Source organism: Schistocerca serialis, chromosome 10 (genome assembly GCF_023864345.2).
Source record: "Schistocerca serialis cubense isolate TAMUIC-IGC-003099 chromosome 10, iqSchSeri2.2, whole genome shotgun sequence".
Lineage (NCBI taxonomy): Eukaryota > Metazoa > Arthropoda > Insecta > Orthoptera > Acrididae > Schistocerca > Schistocerca serialis.
This window is the reverse complement of record NC_064647.1, coordinates 231,723,125-231,735,794: the sequence shown is the minus strand read 5'-3', so window position 1 is coordinate 231,735,794 and position 12,670 is coordinate 231,723,125. Positions and strand designations below refer to the sequence as shown.

Genomic DNA, 12,670 nt, shown 5'->3' with positions numbered 1-12,670 from the left:
CCTTTCCTCTCCGATTCTGCGTAGAACCTCCTCATTCCTTACCTTATCAGTCCACCTAATTTTCAACATTCGTTTATAGCAACACATCTCAAATGGTTCGATTCTCTTCTGTTCCGGTTTTCCCACAGTCCATGTTTCACTACCATACAATGCTGTACTCCAGACGTACATCCTCAGAAATTTCTTCCTCAAATCAAGGCCGGTATTTGATATTAGTAGACTTCTCTTGGCCAGAAATGCCTTTTTTGCCATAGCGAGTCCGCTTTTGATGTCCTCCTTGCTCCGTCCGTCATTGGTTATTTTACTGCCTATGTAGCAGAATTCCTTAACTTCATTGACTTCGTGACCATCAATCCTGATGTTAAGTTTCTCGCTGTTCTCATTTCTACTACTTCTCATTACCTTCGTATTTCTCCGATTTACTCTCAAACCATACTGTGTACTCATTAGACTGTTCATTCCGTTCAGTAGATCATTTAATTCTTCTTCACTTTCACTCAGGATAGCAATGTCATCAGCGAATCGTATCATTGATATCCTTTCACCTTGTATTTTAATTCCACTCCTTAACGTTTCTTTTATTTTCATCATTGCTTCCTCGATGTAGAGATTGAAGAGTAGGGGCGAAAGGCCTTGTCTTACACCCTTCTTAATACGAGCACTTCGTTCTTGATCGTCCACTCTTATTATTCCCTCTTGGTTGTTGTACATATTGTATATGACCCGTCTCTCCCTATAAATTACCCTTACTTTTTTCAGAATCTTGAACAGCTTGCACCATTTTATATTGTCGAACGCTTTTTCCAGGTCGACAAATCCTATGAAAGTGTCTTGATTTTTCTTTAGCCTTGCTTCCATTATTAGCCGTAACTTCAGAATTGCCTCTCTCGTCCCTTTACTTTTCCTAAAGCCAAACTGATAGTCACCTAGCGCATTCTCAATTTTCTTTTCCATTCTTCTGTATATTATTCTTGTAAGCAACTTCGATGCATGAGCTGTTAAGCTGATTGTGCGATAATTCTCGCACTTGTCAGCTCTTGCCGTCTTCGGAATTGTATGGATGATGCTTTTCCGAAAGTCAGATGGTATGTCGCCAGACTCATATATTCTACACACCAACGTGAATAGTCGTTTTGTTGCCACTTCCCCCAATGATTTTAGAAATTCTGATGGAATGTTATCTATTCCTTCTGCCTTATTTGACCGTAAGTCCTCCAAAGCTCTTTTAAATTCCGATTCTAATACTGGATCCCCTATCTCTTCTAAATCGACTCCTGTTTCTTCTTCTATCACATCAGACAAATCTTCACCCTCATAGAGGCTTTCAATGTATTCTTTCCACCTATCTGCTCTCTCCACTGCATTTAACAGTGGAATTCCCGTTGCACTCTTAATGTTACCACCGTTGCTTTTAATGTCACCAAAGGTTGTTTTGACTTTCCTGTATGCTGAGTCTGTCCTTCCGACAATCATATCTTTTTCGATGTCTTCACATTTTTCCTGCAGCCATTTCTTCTTAGCTTCCCTGCACCTCCTATTTATTTCATTCCTCAGCGACTTGTACTTCTGTATTCCTGGTTTTCCCGGAACATGTTTGTACTTCCTCCTTTCATCAATCAACTGTAGCATTTCTTCTGTTACCCATGGTTTCTTCGCAGCTACCTTCTTTGTACCTATGTTTTCCTTCCCAACTTCTGTGGTGGTCCTTTTTAGAGATGTCCATTCCTCTTCAACTGTACTGCCTACTGCGCTATTCCTTATTGCTTTATTATAGCGTTAGAGAACTTCAAACGTATCTCGTCATTCCTTAGTACTTCCGTATCCCACTTCTTTGCGGATTGATTCTTCCTGACTAATGTCTTGAACTTCAGCCTACTCTTCATCACTACTATATTGTGATCTGAGTCTATATCTGCTCCTGGGTGCGCCTTACAATCCAGTATCTGATTTCGGAATCTCTGTCTGACCATGATGTAATCTAATTGTAATCTTCCCGTATCTCCCGGCCTTTTCCAAGTATACCTCTTGTGATTGTTGAACAGGGTATTCGCTATTACTAGCTGAAACTTGTTACAGAACTAAATTAGTCTTTCTCCTCTTTCATTCCTTGTCCCAAGCTCATATTCTCCTGTAACCTTTTCTTCTACTCGTTCCCCTACAACTGCATTCCAGTCGTCCATGATTATTAGATTTTCGTCCCCCTTTACATACTGCATTACCCTTTCAATATTCTCATACACTTTCTCTATCTGTTCATCTTCAGTTTGCGACGTCGGCATGTATACCTGAACTATCGTTGTCGGTGTTGGTCTGCTGTCGATTCTGATTAGAACAGCCCGGTCACTGAACTGTTCACAGTAACACACCCTCTGCCCTACCTTCCTATTCATAACGAGTCCTACACCTGTTACACCATTTTCTGCTGCTGTTGATATTACCCGATACTCATCTGACCAGAAATCCTTGTCTTCCTTCCACTTCACTTCACTTCACTTCACTGACCCCTACTATATCTAGATTGAGCCTTTGCATTTCCCTTTTCCCTACCACGTTCAAGCTTCTGACATTCCACACCCCGACTCGTAGAACGTTATCCTTTCGTTGATTATTCAATCTTTTTCTCATGGTAACCTCCCCCTTGGCAGTCCCCTCACGGAGATCCGAATGGGGGACTATTCCGGAATCTTTTGCCAATGGAGAGATCATCATGACACTTCTTCAATTTCAGACCACATGTCCTGTGGATACACGTTACGTGTCTTTAATGCAGTGGTTTCCATTGCCTTCTGCATCTTCATGTCGTTGATCATTGCTGATTCTTCCGCCTTTAGGGGCAATTTCCCACCCCTAGCACAAGAGAGTGCCCTGAACCTCTATCCGCTCCTCCGCCTTCTTTGACAAGGCCGTTGGCAGAATGAGGCTGGCTTCTTATGCCGGAAGTCTTCGGCCGCCAATGCCGATCTTTTGTCAAAATTTAGGCAGTGGCGGAGATCGAACCCGGGACCGAAGATGTTTTGATTATGAATCAAAGACGCTACCCCTAGACCACGGGTACTCTGCAGCCTACATCATTCTGAATCTGCTTAGTGTATTTATCTCTCGGTCTCCCTCTACGAATTTTACCCTCCACGCTGCCCTCCAATGCTAAATTTGTGATCCGTTGATGCCTCAGGACATGTCCTACCAACCGATCCCTTCTTCTAGTCAAGTTGTGCCACAAACTCCTCTTCTCCCCAATTCTGTTCAATACCACCTCATTAGTTATGTGATCTACCCATCTAATCTTCAGCATTCTTCTGTAGCACCACATTTCGAAAGCTTCTATTCTCTTCTTGTCCAAATTAGTTATCGCCCATGTTTCACTTCCATACATGGCTACGCTCCATACAAATACTTTCAGAAACGACTTCCTGACACTTAAATCTATACTCGATGTTAACAAATTTATCTTCTTCAGAAGCTCTTTCCTTGCCATTGCCAGTTTAAATTTTATGTCCTCTCTACTTCGACCATCATCAGTTATTTTGCTCCCCAAAGAGCAAAACTCCTTTACTACTTTAAGTGTCTCATTTCGTAATCTGATTCCCTCAGCATCACCCGATTTATTTCGAATACATTCCATTATCCTCGTTTTGCTTTTGTTGATGTTCATCTTACAGCTTCCTTTCAAGACACTGTCCATTCCGTTCAACTGCTCTTCCAAGTCCTTTGCTGTCTCTGACAGAATTACAATATCATCGGCGAACCTCAAAGTTTTTATTTCTTCTCCATTGATTTTAATACCTACACCAAATGTTTCTTTTGTTTCCTTTAATGCTTGCTCAATATACAGATTGAATAACATCGGGGAGAAGCTACAACCCTGTCTCACTCCCTTCCCAACCACTGCTTCCCTTTCATGTCCCTCGACTCTTATAACTGCCATGTGATTTCTGAACAAACTGTAAAAAGCCTTTCGCTCCCTGTATTTTACCCCTGCCACCTTCAGAATTTGAAAGAGAGTATTCCAGTCAACATTGTCAAAAGCTTTCTCTAAGTCTACAAATGCTAGAAACGTAGGTTTGCCTTTTCTTAAATTAGCTTCTAAAATAAGTCATAAGGTCAGGATTGCCTCATGTGTTTCCATATTTCTACGGAATCCGAAATGATCTTCCCCAAGGTCGGCTTCTACCAGTTTTTCCATTCGTCTGTAAAGAATTCGCGTTAGTATTTTGCAGCCATGACTTATTAAACTGATAGTTCGGTAATTTTCACATCTGTCAACGCCTACTTTCTTTTGGATTGGAATTATTATATTCTTCTTGAAGTCTGAGGGTATTTCGCCTGTCTCATACATTTTGCTCACCAGATGGTAGATTTTTGTCAGGACTGCCTCTCCCAAGGCTGTCAGTGGTTCTAATGGAATATTGCGTACTCCCGTGGCTTTGTTTCGACTTTTGTCATACCATGTCTAATTGGCCTTGTTTTCCTATTCCTACTGCAACTTAAGAGACGCCTGACGTCTGCAGTTAAATGCATCCAACAAAGCAGTCTGATTATGTACGAAGAACAGAAAAGAATCCATCATAATTTTCCGTCATTATCATTTTTGTCATCATCGTATTCATTCTCACTAATCATCTTTGTCCTCACTTATCACCACGTCTTCCTGACTCATCAAAACAATCATACTCACTTATCACCATATTCGTCCTCACTGATCACCACATTCATCCTCACACATGACCACCTCAGTCCCCACTCGTCACCATCTCCATCCTCAGTCATCACCACCGCACTCCTCAGTCATTGCCACATTCATCCTCACTTATGACCATCACTTTCCTCACTCATCACCACCCCTATCCTGATCACCATCTTCTTCCTAACTCGCCACCACCACCTCCATCCTCTCTCGTCACCACCACCACCACCACCACCACCACCACCACCACCACCACCACGTCAATTCTTGTCACCACCACCTCCATCTCCTCTCGTCAGCGCCACCCGCGTCCTCCATCATTATCACCTCCTCCTCCTCCACCACCACCACCACCACCACCACCACCACCACCACCAACTCCGTCCTCTTTCGTCACCACCACCGGCATCCTCTCCTGTCACCACTGCCTCTGTCCTCGCCCATCACCATCACCTCATTCAACGCCACATCCAAATCACCACCACTACGACCATCCTTACCACCATCGTAATTACCACCACAGTTGTCTTTGTCTTCATGTTTGTCATATTCTCCTCCTCCTCCTCTTCCTCCTCCTACTCATCCTCAGGCGTTGTATTTTCACTACTGCGCAAGGGCCTTCTCTAACTTTTTTCATGTTTTACAGTGTACTATTGTACATGTCCGTTCTCATCCTGCATGTCTTCCAGAACCCATTCTCCACGTACGATTTTCCAGTGACAATCAGCTACTTGAAACACATGCACCTACCGTGCCCGCGAATAAATCAGCAGCCAAACACATCGCGAGTGTATCTGTAAAGTCAATTATGTACAGAATGTGCTGAATGTGGGATTCTAAATTTTCAGTTTCCAATGTACTCTGCACATATGCAGAAACTGAATTGTGACAGCACCTTCTACCATTGGAAGTTAATCTACTCTTGCCAAGTTTTCTCCTATTATAAAAATGCATTTAGTGCTTCCGTGTCGTCTTAATCTTTATTGTGTTGTTTGCTTTATTGTGTCACTCATAAAGCCAGCACAAGGTTTTGGTATTTTCCCTGCCAGTACTCTTCGGAAAGAGAGACGATATATCGGAAAGTAGAAAAAAGTATTTACATGTTACAGAGAAAAAGCCAGCACTTTGCATAAATAAGAACTAGAACGTGTTCTAATGAAAACTGTTTCAACAATGAAGTAGTCTGTCACTTGCCGAGAAAAAAATTTCGGTGTTAACAAGATACAAAGGATAAAGTGAAAAGACGCTATTTACTGCGCTCTACATAATGTTTCTTGTGTTTGCAAGCATATATTTTCTCGTTCAAATAAACGTACGTATTTCGAACTGTATAGGCGAGACATTTCCTATTCTTTCAGTTCTCAGGAGTGCAGGGAATTTAACACACACCGTTTGATAAAAACATCCACTATGAACTTGGCTTTGGTCTGTAGTAAACTCCGTCACCATTCATTTTGTTATGATATTTTGTCGTCTTACGATAGTTTGGCCGTTCAGGTGGCAAGCTGCCCAGCAGACAGCCGCCTGTGGCAATACGCGCAGTTTGGGCGTTCACGTGTAAACAAAAATGACCAGTGAACGTGGACGAGACGCCTGGCCACAGGTTATGTCTGGTTCCATTTCATTTTTGTGGATGATATTAGCGCTGCTGATAATCGGTGGTGTGTGACGATCTGGTGTATTGAAAATTGAAAGACTGCAGAAATGTACGCAGAGGGGTCCAGAAGTATACTGAACACTAGTGTTAGCTTCCAATCATCTCATTATACGGCAATGATACGTACACTGAAAAGAAAGGGGCGTATTAAAGCAGTAAGCGTCTGATTTTCACTGGGCTGCTGTTGTGGTCACATTCTACAGATGATTAGCATTAACTATCATAGGGTAACAGCTGTCATGTGGGGAACGCAGAACGTGCTTGGGCCTTCGGTTAAGGCAGCCGTGTGTCTACATGGGCTGTCTACGGGGTCCGGAATGTCTTTGGACAGCCGAGTGTTTGTACACTCCCCCAGGTGTATGCACGCTGTGATTGTGTGTACATACGGGGACAATTGCCCATGCTGGTAACGAGGCGCGGTCTCCACACAATATCGCCTACCTCGCCACTGCGTCAACAGTTCTGATGCAGTAGCGATTTACAAAAATGCCTTTGGAAATCAAGCAAGTGCCGTTTAAGGTAGTCTTTTCTCGTTTGAGACAGTAATGATCGAAAAAACAGCTTAGTGTCTACTAACACACAGAGATGTGCTATGCATATTTGAGTTTTCAAGTCGTCGTGATGTCTTTCATGTCCCAGGATTATAACGCTACAAAATACGTAATTCATTTCACAGGCTTGACTCAGTTATTTGTAATATACACTGAAGCGAAAAAGAAACTGGTATAGGCACGCCTATTAAGAGATATATGTAAACAGACAGAAAACGGCGCTGAGGTCGGAAACGCGTATACAACTCACCTCGTGTCTGGCGCAGTTATTAGATCGGTTACTGCTGCTACGGTGGCAGGTTATCAAGATGTAAGGGAGTTTGAACGTGGTGTTATAGTCGGTACGTAGCATCTCCGACGTAGGGATGAACTGGGGATTTTCCAGTACGACCATTTCACGAATGTACCGTGAATATCAGGAATCCGGTAAAACATCAAACCTTTGAAATTATTGCGTCCGGAAAAAGATACTGCAACAACGGGCCGGAAAAAGATTCTGCAACAACGGGATCGACGACGACTGAAGAGAATCGTTCAACGTGACAGTAGTGCTGCGCCGTCAGCAAGTGTCAGCATGCGAACCATTTAACGAAATGTCATCGATACGGGGTTTTGGAGCCGAAGGCCCACTGGTGTACACTAGATGACTGCACGATACACAGTTTTTCGCCTCGCCTGGACCCGTCAACACCGACATTGGACTGTTGATGACTGGGAACATGTTGCCTGGTCGGACGAACCTGGTTTCAAATTGTATCGAACGGATGGACGTGTACGGGTATGGAGACAATCTCGTGAACGTATGGACCTTGCATGTCAGCAGATGACCATGCTGGTGATGGTGTGGGGCGTGTGCAGTTGGAGTGATATGGGATCTCTCGTACGTCTAGATACCACTCTGACAGGTGATAATTACGTAAGCATCCTGTCTCATCACCTGCACCAATTCGTGTCCATTGTGCATTCCGATGGACTCGGGCAATTCCAGCAGGACAATGCGTCACCCCACACGACCAGAACTGCTACAGAGTGGCTCCAGGAACACACTTCTGAGTCTGAATACTTCCGCTGGCCATCAAACATTATTGAGCATATCTGGGATGCCTAGCAGAGTGCTGTTCTCCACCCTCTCGTACTTTTATGGTTTATGGACAGCCGTGCAGGATTCATGGTGTCAGTTCCCTCCAGCACTACTTCAGACAATAGTCGAGTCCACGCCACGTCGTGTTGCGGCACTGCTGCGAGTTCGCGGGCGCCACATATGATACTAGGCAGGTGTACCAGTTTCTTTGGTTCAAATGGCTCTGAGCACTATGGGACTTCGGAGGTCATCAGTCCCCTAGAACTTAGAACTACTTAAACCTAACTAACCTAAGGACATCACACACATCCATGCCCGAGGCAGGATTCGAACCTGCGAACGTTGCGGTCGCACGGTTCAAACTGTAGCGCCTAGAACCGCTCGGCCACTCCGGCCGGCAGTTTCTTTGGCGCTCCAGTGTATAATGTAAATGTTCCCTTACAGACAGCAAAGGATCGAAATACGTTGGCACCAAGTTGAAGAAAAACATGTCTATTTGTGTATTTGCCTGTAATAGTGGATTTATTTTTTATTCCTTTTCTGACAGACCCGACTAAAACAAGCAAGTAAATCAGCTATCGCCGAGCGCTGTCTCAGACACAATTGTGAAATGAAATAGGGGGGAGGGGAGGAGAGACTAGTATAGAAGTGCAGACTAGTTTATGGGACTGCTTAATTAAGGAATCTGTTGAAAGAAAGATGTCGGAAAATCTAATAAACAGGGACGCGTAGGTTTCAAATTAAACAAGGCGCGGCGTCTGGCACTGAGTTCAATAAGATAGCTCGCCTGCCGCCATGTCCACCAGAGCTAGGCAACACTGCAACACTGAGAATTTGCGCTACACGGAACACCAAGGCGGAGGACTTCGGAAAACAAAAGAGCCTCAAGGGCCGTAGTGAGCATTCGGAGTCTCAATTATAAATAAACAGCCGTGCGAGACAGTAGTTCACAGTTTGGTTGGAGCCGAGACAGCGAGTACACGTAACAGCGCTTGAAGAAGGCGGCGTTGTGCATAAATTGGGAACAAAACTTCTGCTGAATACCCGCAAACGCACTACTTACGTACATACTGCTGTTGAAACGCAGCAAACTATGTGAAGGCTTTGATACAGCAAGTTCGTAATATACAGATTTAAAGTACATTTTGTTGTTGTGGTCTTCAGTCCTCAGACTGGTTTGATGCAGCTCTCCATGCTACTCTATCCTGTGCAAGCCTCTTCACCTCCCAGTACGTACTGCAGCCTACATCCTGAATCTGCTTCGTGTATTCATCTCTTGGTCTCCCTCTACGATTTTTACCCTCCACGCTGCCCTCCAATGCTAAATTGGTGATCCCTTGATGCCTCAGAACATGTCCTACCAACCGATCCCTTCTTCTAGTCAAGTTGTGCCACAAACTCCTCTTCTCCTCAACCCTATTCAGTACCTCCTCATTAGTTACGTGATCTACCCATCTAATCTTCAGCGTTCTTCTGTAGCACCAAATTTCGAAAGCTTCTATTCTCTTCTCGTCCAAACTAGTTATCGTCCATGTTTCACTTCCATACATGGTTACACTCCATACAAATACTTTCAGAAACGACTTCCTGACACTTAAATCAATACTCGATGTTAACAAATTCCTCTTCTTCAATAACGCTTTCCTTGCCATTGCCAGTCTACAATTTATATCCTCTCTACTTCGACCATCATCAGTTACTTTGCTGCCCAAATAGCAAAACTCTTTTACTACTTTAAGTGTCTCATTTCCTAATCTAATTCCCTCAGCATCACCCGACTTAATTCGACTACATTCCATTATCCTCGTTTTGCTTTTGTTGATGTTCATCTTATATCCTCCTTTCAAGACACTGTCCATTCCGTTCAACTGTTCTTCCAAGTCCTTTGCTGTCTTGGACAGAATTACAATTTCATAGGCAAACCTCAAAGTTTTTATTTCTTCTCCATGGATTTTAATACCTACTCCGAATTTTTCTTTTGTTTCCTTTACTGCTTGCTCAATATACAGATTGAATAACATCGGGGAGAGGCTACAACCCTGTCTCACTCCCTTCCCAACCACTGCTTCCCTTTCTTGCCGCTCGACTCTTATAACCGCCATCTGGTTTGTGAACAAATTGTAAATAGCCTTTCGCTCCCTGTATTTTACCCCTGCCACCTTTTTGAATTTGAAAGAATTCCAGTCAACATTGTCAAAAGCTTTCTCTAAGTATACAAATGCTAGAAACGTAGATTTGCGTTTCTTTAATCTTTCTTATATTCTCTTCTTGTGCAAACTAGTTATCGTCCATGTTTCACTTACATACATGGCTACACTCCATACAGTATTGCCTCGCGTGTTATAACAAGAGGCAGTACTGGTTAAAGCGGGCAAAAAACGCGTCACAAACATACTTTTTGTCTAGCCAACGGCATTACTCAACATCTGGGTTGAGAATCCTCCACACAGAATTCAGACTAAAAACAAAATCTACAGTTTCTTCCAGCGGCTTGCCAACAGGTTCACTTCAGGATCAGTGTGTGAACAGGAATTGTGGGTGGCAGGCTAAAATGCATTTTTCGAGACAAATTAACAGGTGCTGTTCATGATCAATTTCTGCGCGAACTATTGGTGAACATTTCCCTAGCAGAAAGGCAACGTATTTGGTTCCTGCATGACTATTATCTGCGCCTCGTACGCCAGTAGCAGATTGCTTTCTTACGACAGAATGCTTCGTACAACAGCCATACTTTATTACCTTTATCACCAGTTCTACGTTCATTCGCCAGCCATGGTTGGACAGATAGCACCAAGTTCATAATAATATTACTACAATTAAATTAATACGATATTGCAATTGAAAATAGGATACTAAAGTGAATAGTAGAAAACATAAATTTAGGAACTAGATGACTAAAGACAAACAATATTACAACACAGTGTAGAAAAATAGCTGCGTTGCTGCTGTTTTCATTGGCACTGTGTTGGAGCTCACGTAGACACCGTCCTGTCATCAGAGAAGTGTTCTCAATACTGTACGGGGAATGCTCCCTAAATATGTTCCGTTGGTAATGAGCGAATATCCTTGGGTAGAACATTGAACAGTTTTTGGGCCACCGTTGGGAAGCTCTTCCGCATGTTAGTTAATCGAAATCTTGGCCTGTGTATACTGTGTTTATAGCGAATGCTGTATTGATAAATTTATAATGTGAAACTTCCTGGCAAATTAAAACTACGTGCCGGAGCGAGAACTCGGGACCTTTGCCTTTCGCGGGCAAGTGCTCTACCAACTGAGCTACCCAAGCACGACTCACGCCCCGTCCTCACAGATTCACTTCTGCCAGTACGTCTCCTACCTTCCTTTCTTTCAGGAGTGCTAGTTCTGCAAGGTTCGCAGCAGAGCGTCTGTAAAGTTGGAAAGGTAGGAGACGAGGTACTGGCAGAAGTGAAGCTGTGAGGACGGGCGTGAGTCGTGCTTGGGTAGCTCAGTTGGTAGAGCAGTTACCAGCGAAAGGCAAAGGTCCTGAGTTCGAGTCTCCGTCCAGCACACAGTTTTCATCTGCCAGGAAGTTTCATATCAGCACACACTCCGCTGCAGACTGAAAATCTCGTTCTGGAAACTTATAATGTGTCTTTTTGGGAACAAGGCAACTGAAAATAATTTGCTGGAAACAGTCAGAACTCCTATTCTGGAAAAAAATTTGTTTGCAGTGGTCAGTTTTTTTTTCTTTTTTTTTGCTTGAGGTGATGATCCACATTTCTTTCTGTTGCTATAAAAACACATTCTTGCAACCTGCGCAACGGCTCAACAAGTACAGAACCCATGAGAGTTTGGAACATAGAAGGTTAGTGTGCCGTTCACAGGTTAACTTGGTATCAAAGAAAAAGATCAGTAGCTTAACAGCTGCTATACATCCAGTGTTCCAGCAACTCTGAGGCTGCGTTTTATTCTCTGTTTTTCGTCTTCATTATATTTCATCTTGTTCGTGATGAAGCAGACCTTGGCTTCGCTGAATAGGTCTCCTCATTACTGAACAGCCTGAACTGCATTCTCCCTTTTTGAGAACAAATTTGTTTCATCTGCAAACTGCAGTGTGTATCCACTAGAGCCTATGTAATTAACTAAAATTAAGAACGACAGAAGTCCTATTACGGATCTCTGTGGCACACCGTGTTTTGACTTCATTTCGCCTGAATCTGCTCCTTGCACTAATACAGTTTGTTATTTAGGTGGCATTCGAGAGTTTGAAAACACCTCCCTCCCAATACCACATGATTTTAGCTGGGCGTTACGTGGGACATAATCAAATGCCTTACTAAGCTCACAGAGTGTCAGTACTGTAGACTCCACCTTAAACACTTGACTTACACTGAAGCGCGAAAGAAACTAGTATAGGCAAGCGTATTCAAATACAGATATATGTAAACAGGCAGAATACCGCGCTGCTGTCGGCAACGCCTATATAAGACAAATGTCTGGCGCAGTTGTTAGATCGGTTATTGCTGCTACAATGGTAGGTTATCAAGATTTAAATGAGTCTGATATGGGCTTTTCGAGCCGAAGAGCCACTTATGTACCCTTGATGACTGGACGATACAAAGCTTTACGTCTCGCCTGGGCCCGTCAACGCCGACGTTGGACTGTTGATGACTGGAAACATGTTGCCTGGTCGGACGAGTCTCGTTTCAAATTGTATAGAGCGTGTGGACGTGTAC

At 43.4% G+C, this 12,670-nt stretch overlaps 1 protein-coding gene across 2 annotated transcripts in view; it reads left to right on the top strand.

The window, feature by feature from the left end:
• LOC126424930 (protein PALS1) overlaps nt 1-12,670 on the top strand; it is a 795,237-nt gene that overhangs the window by 562,144 nt on the left and 220,423 nt on the right. The gene's annotated exons all lie outside the window — the stretch shown is intronic.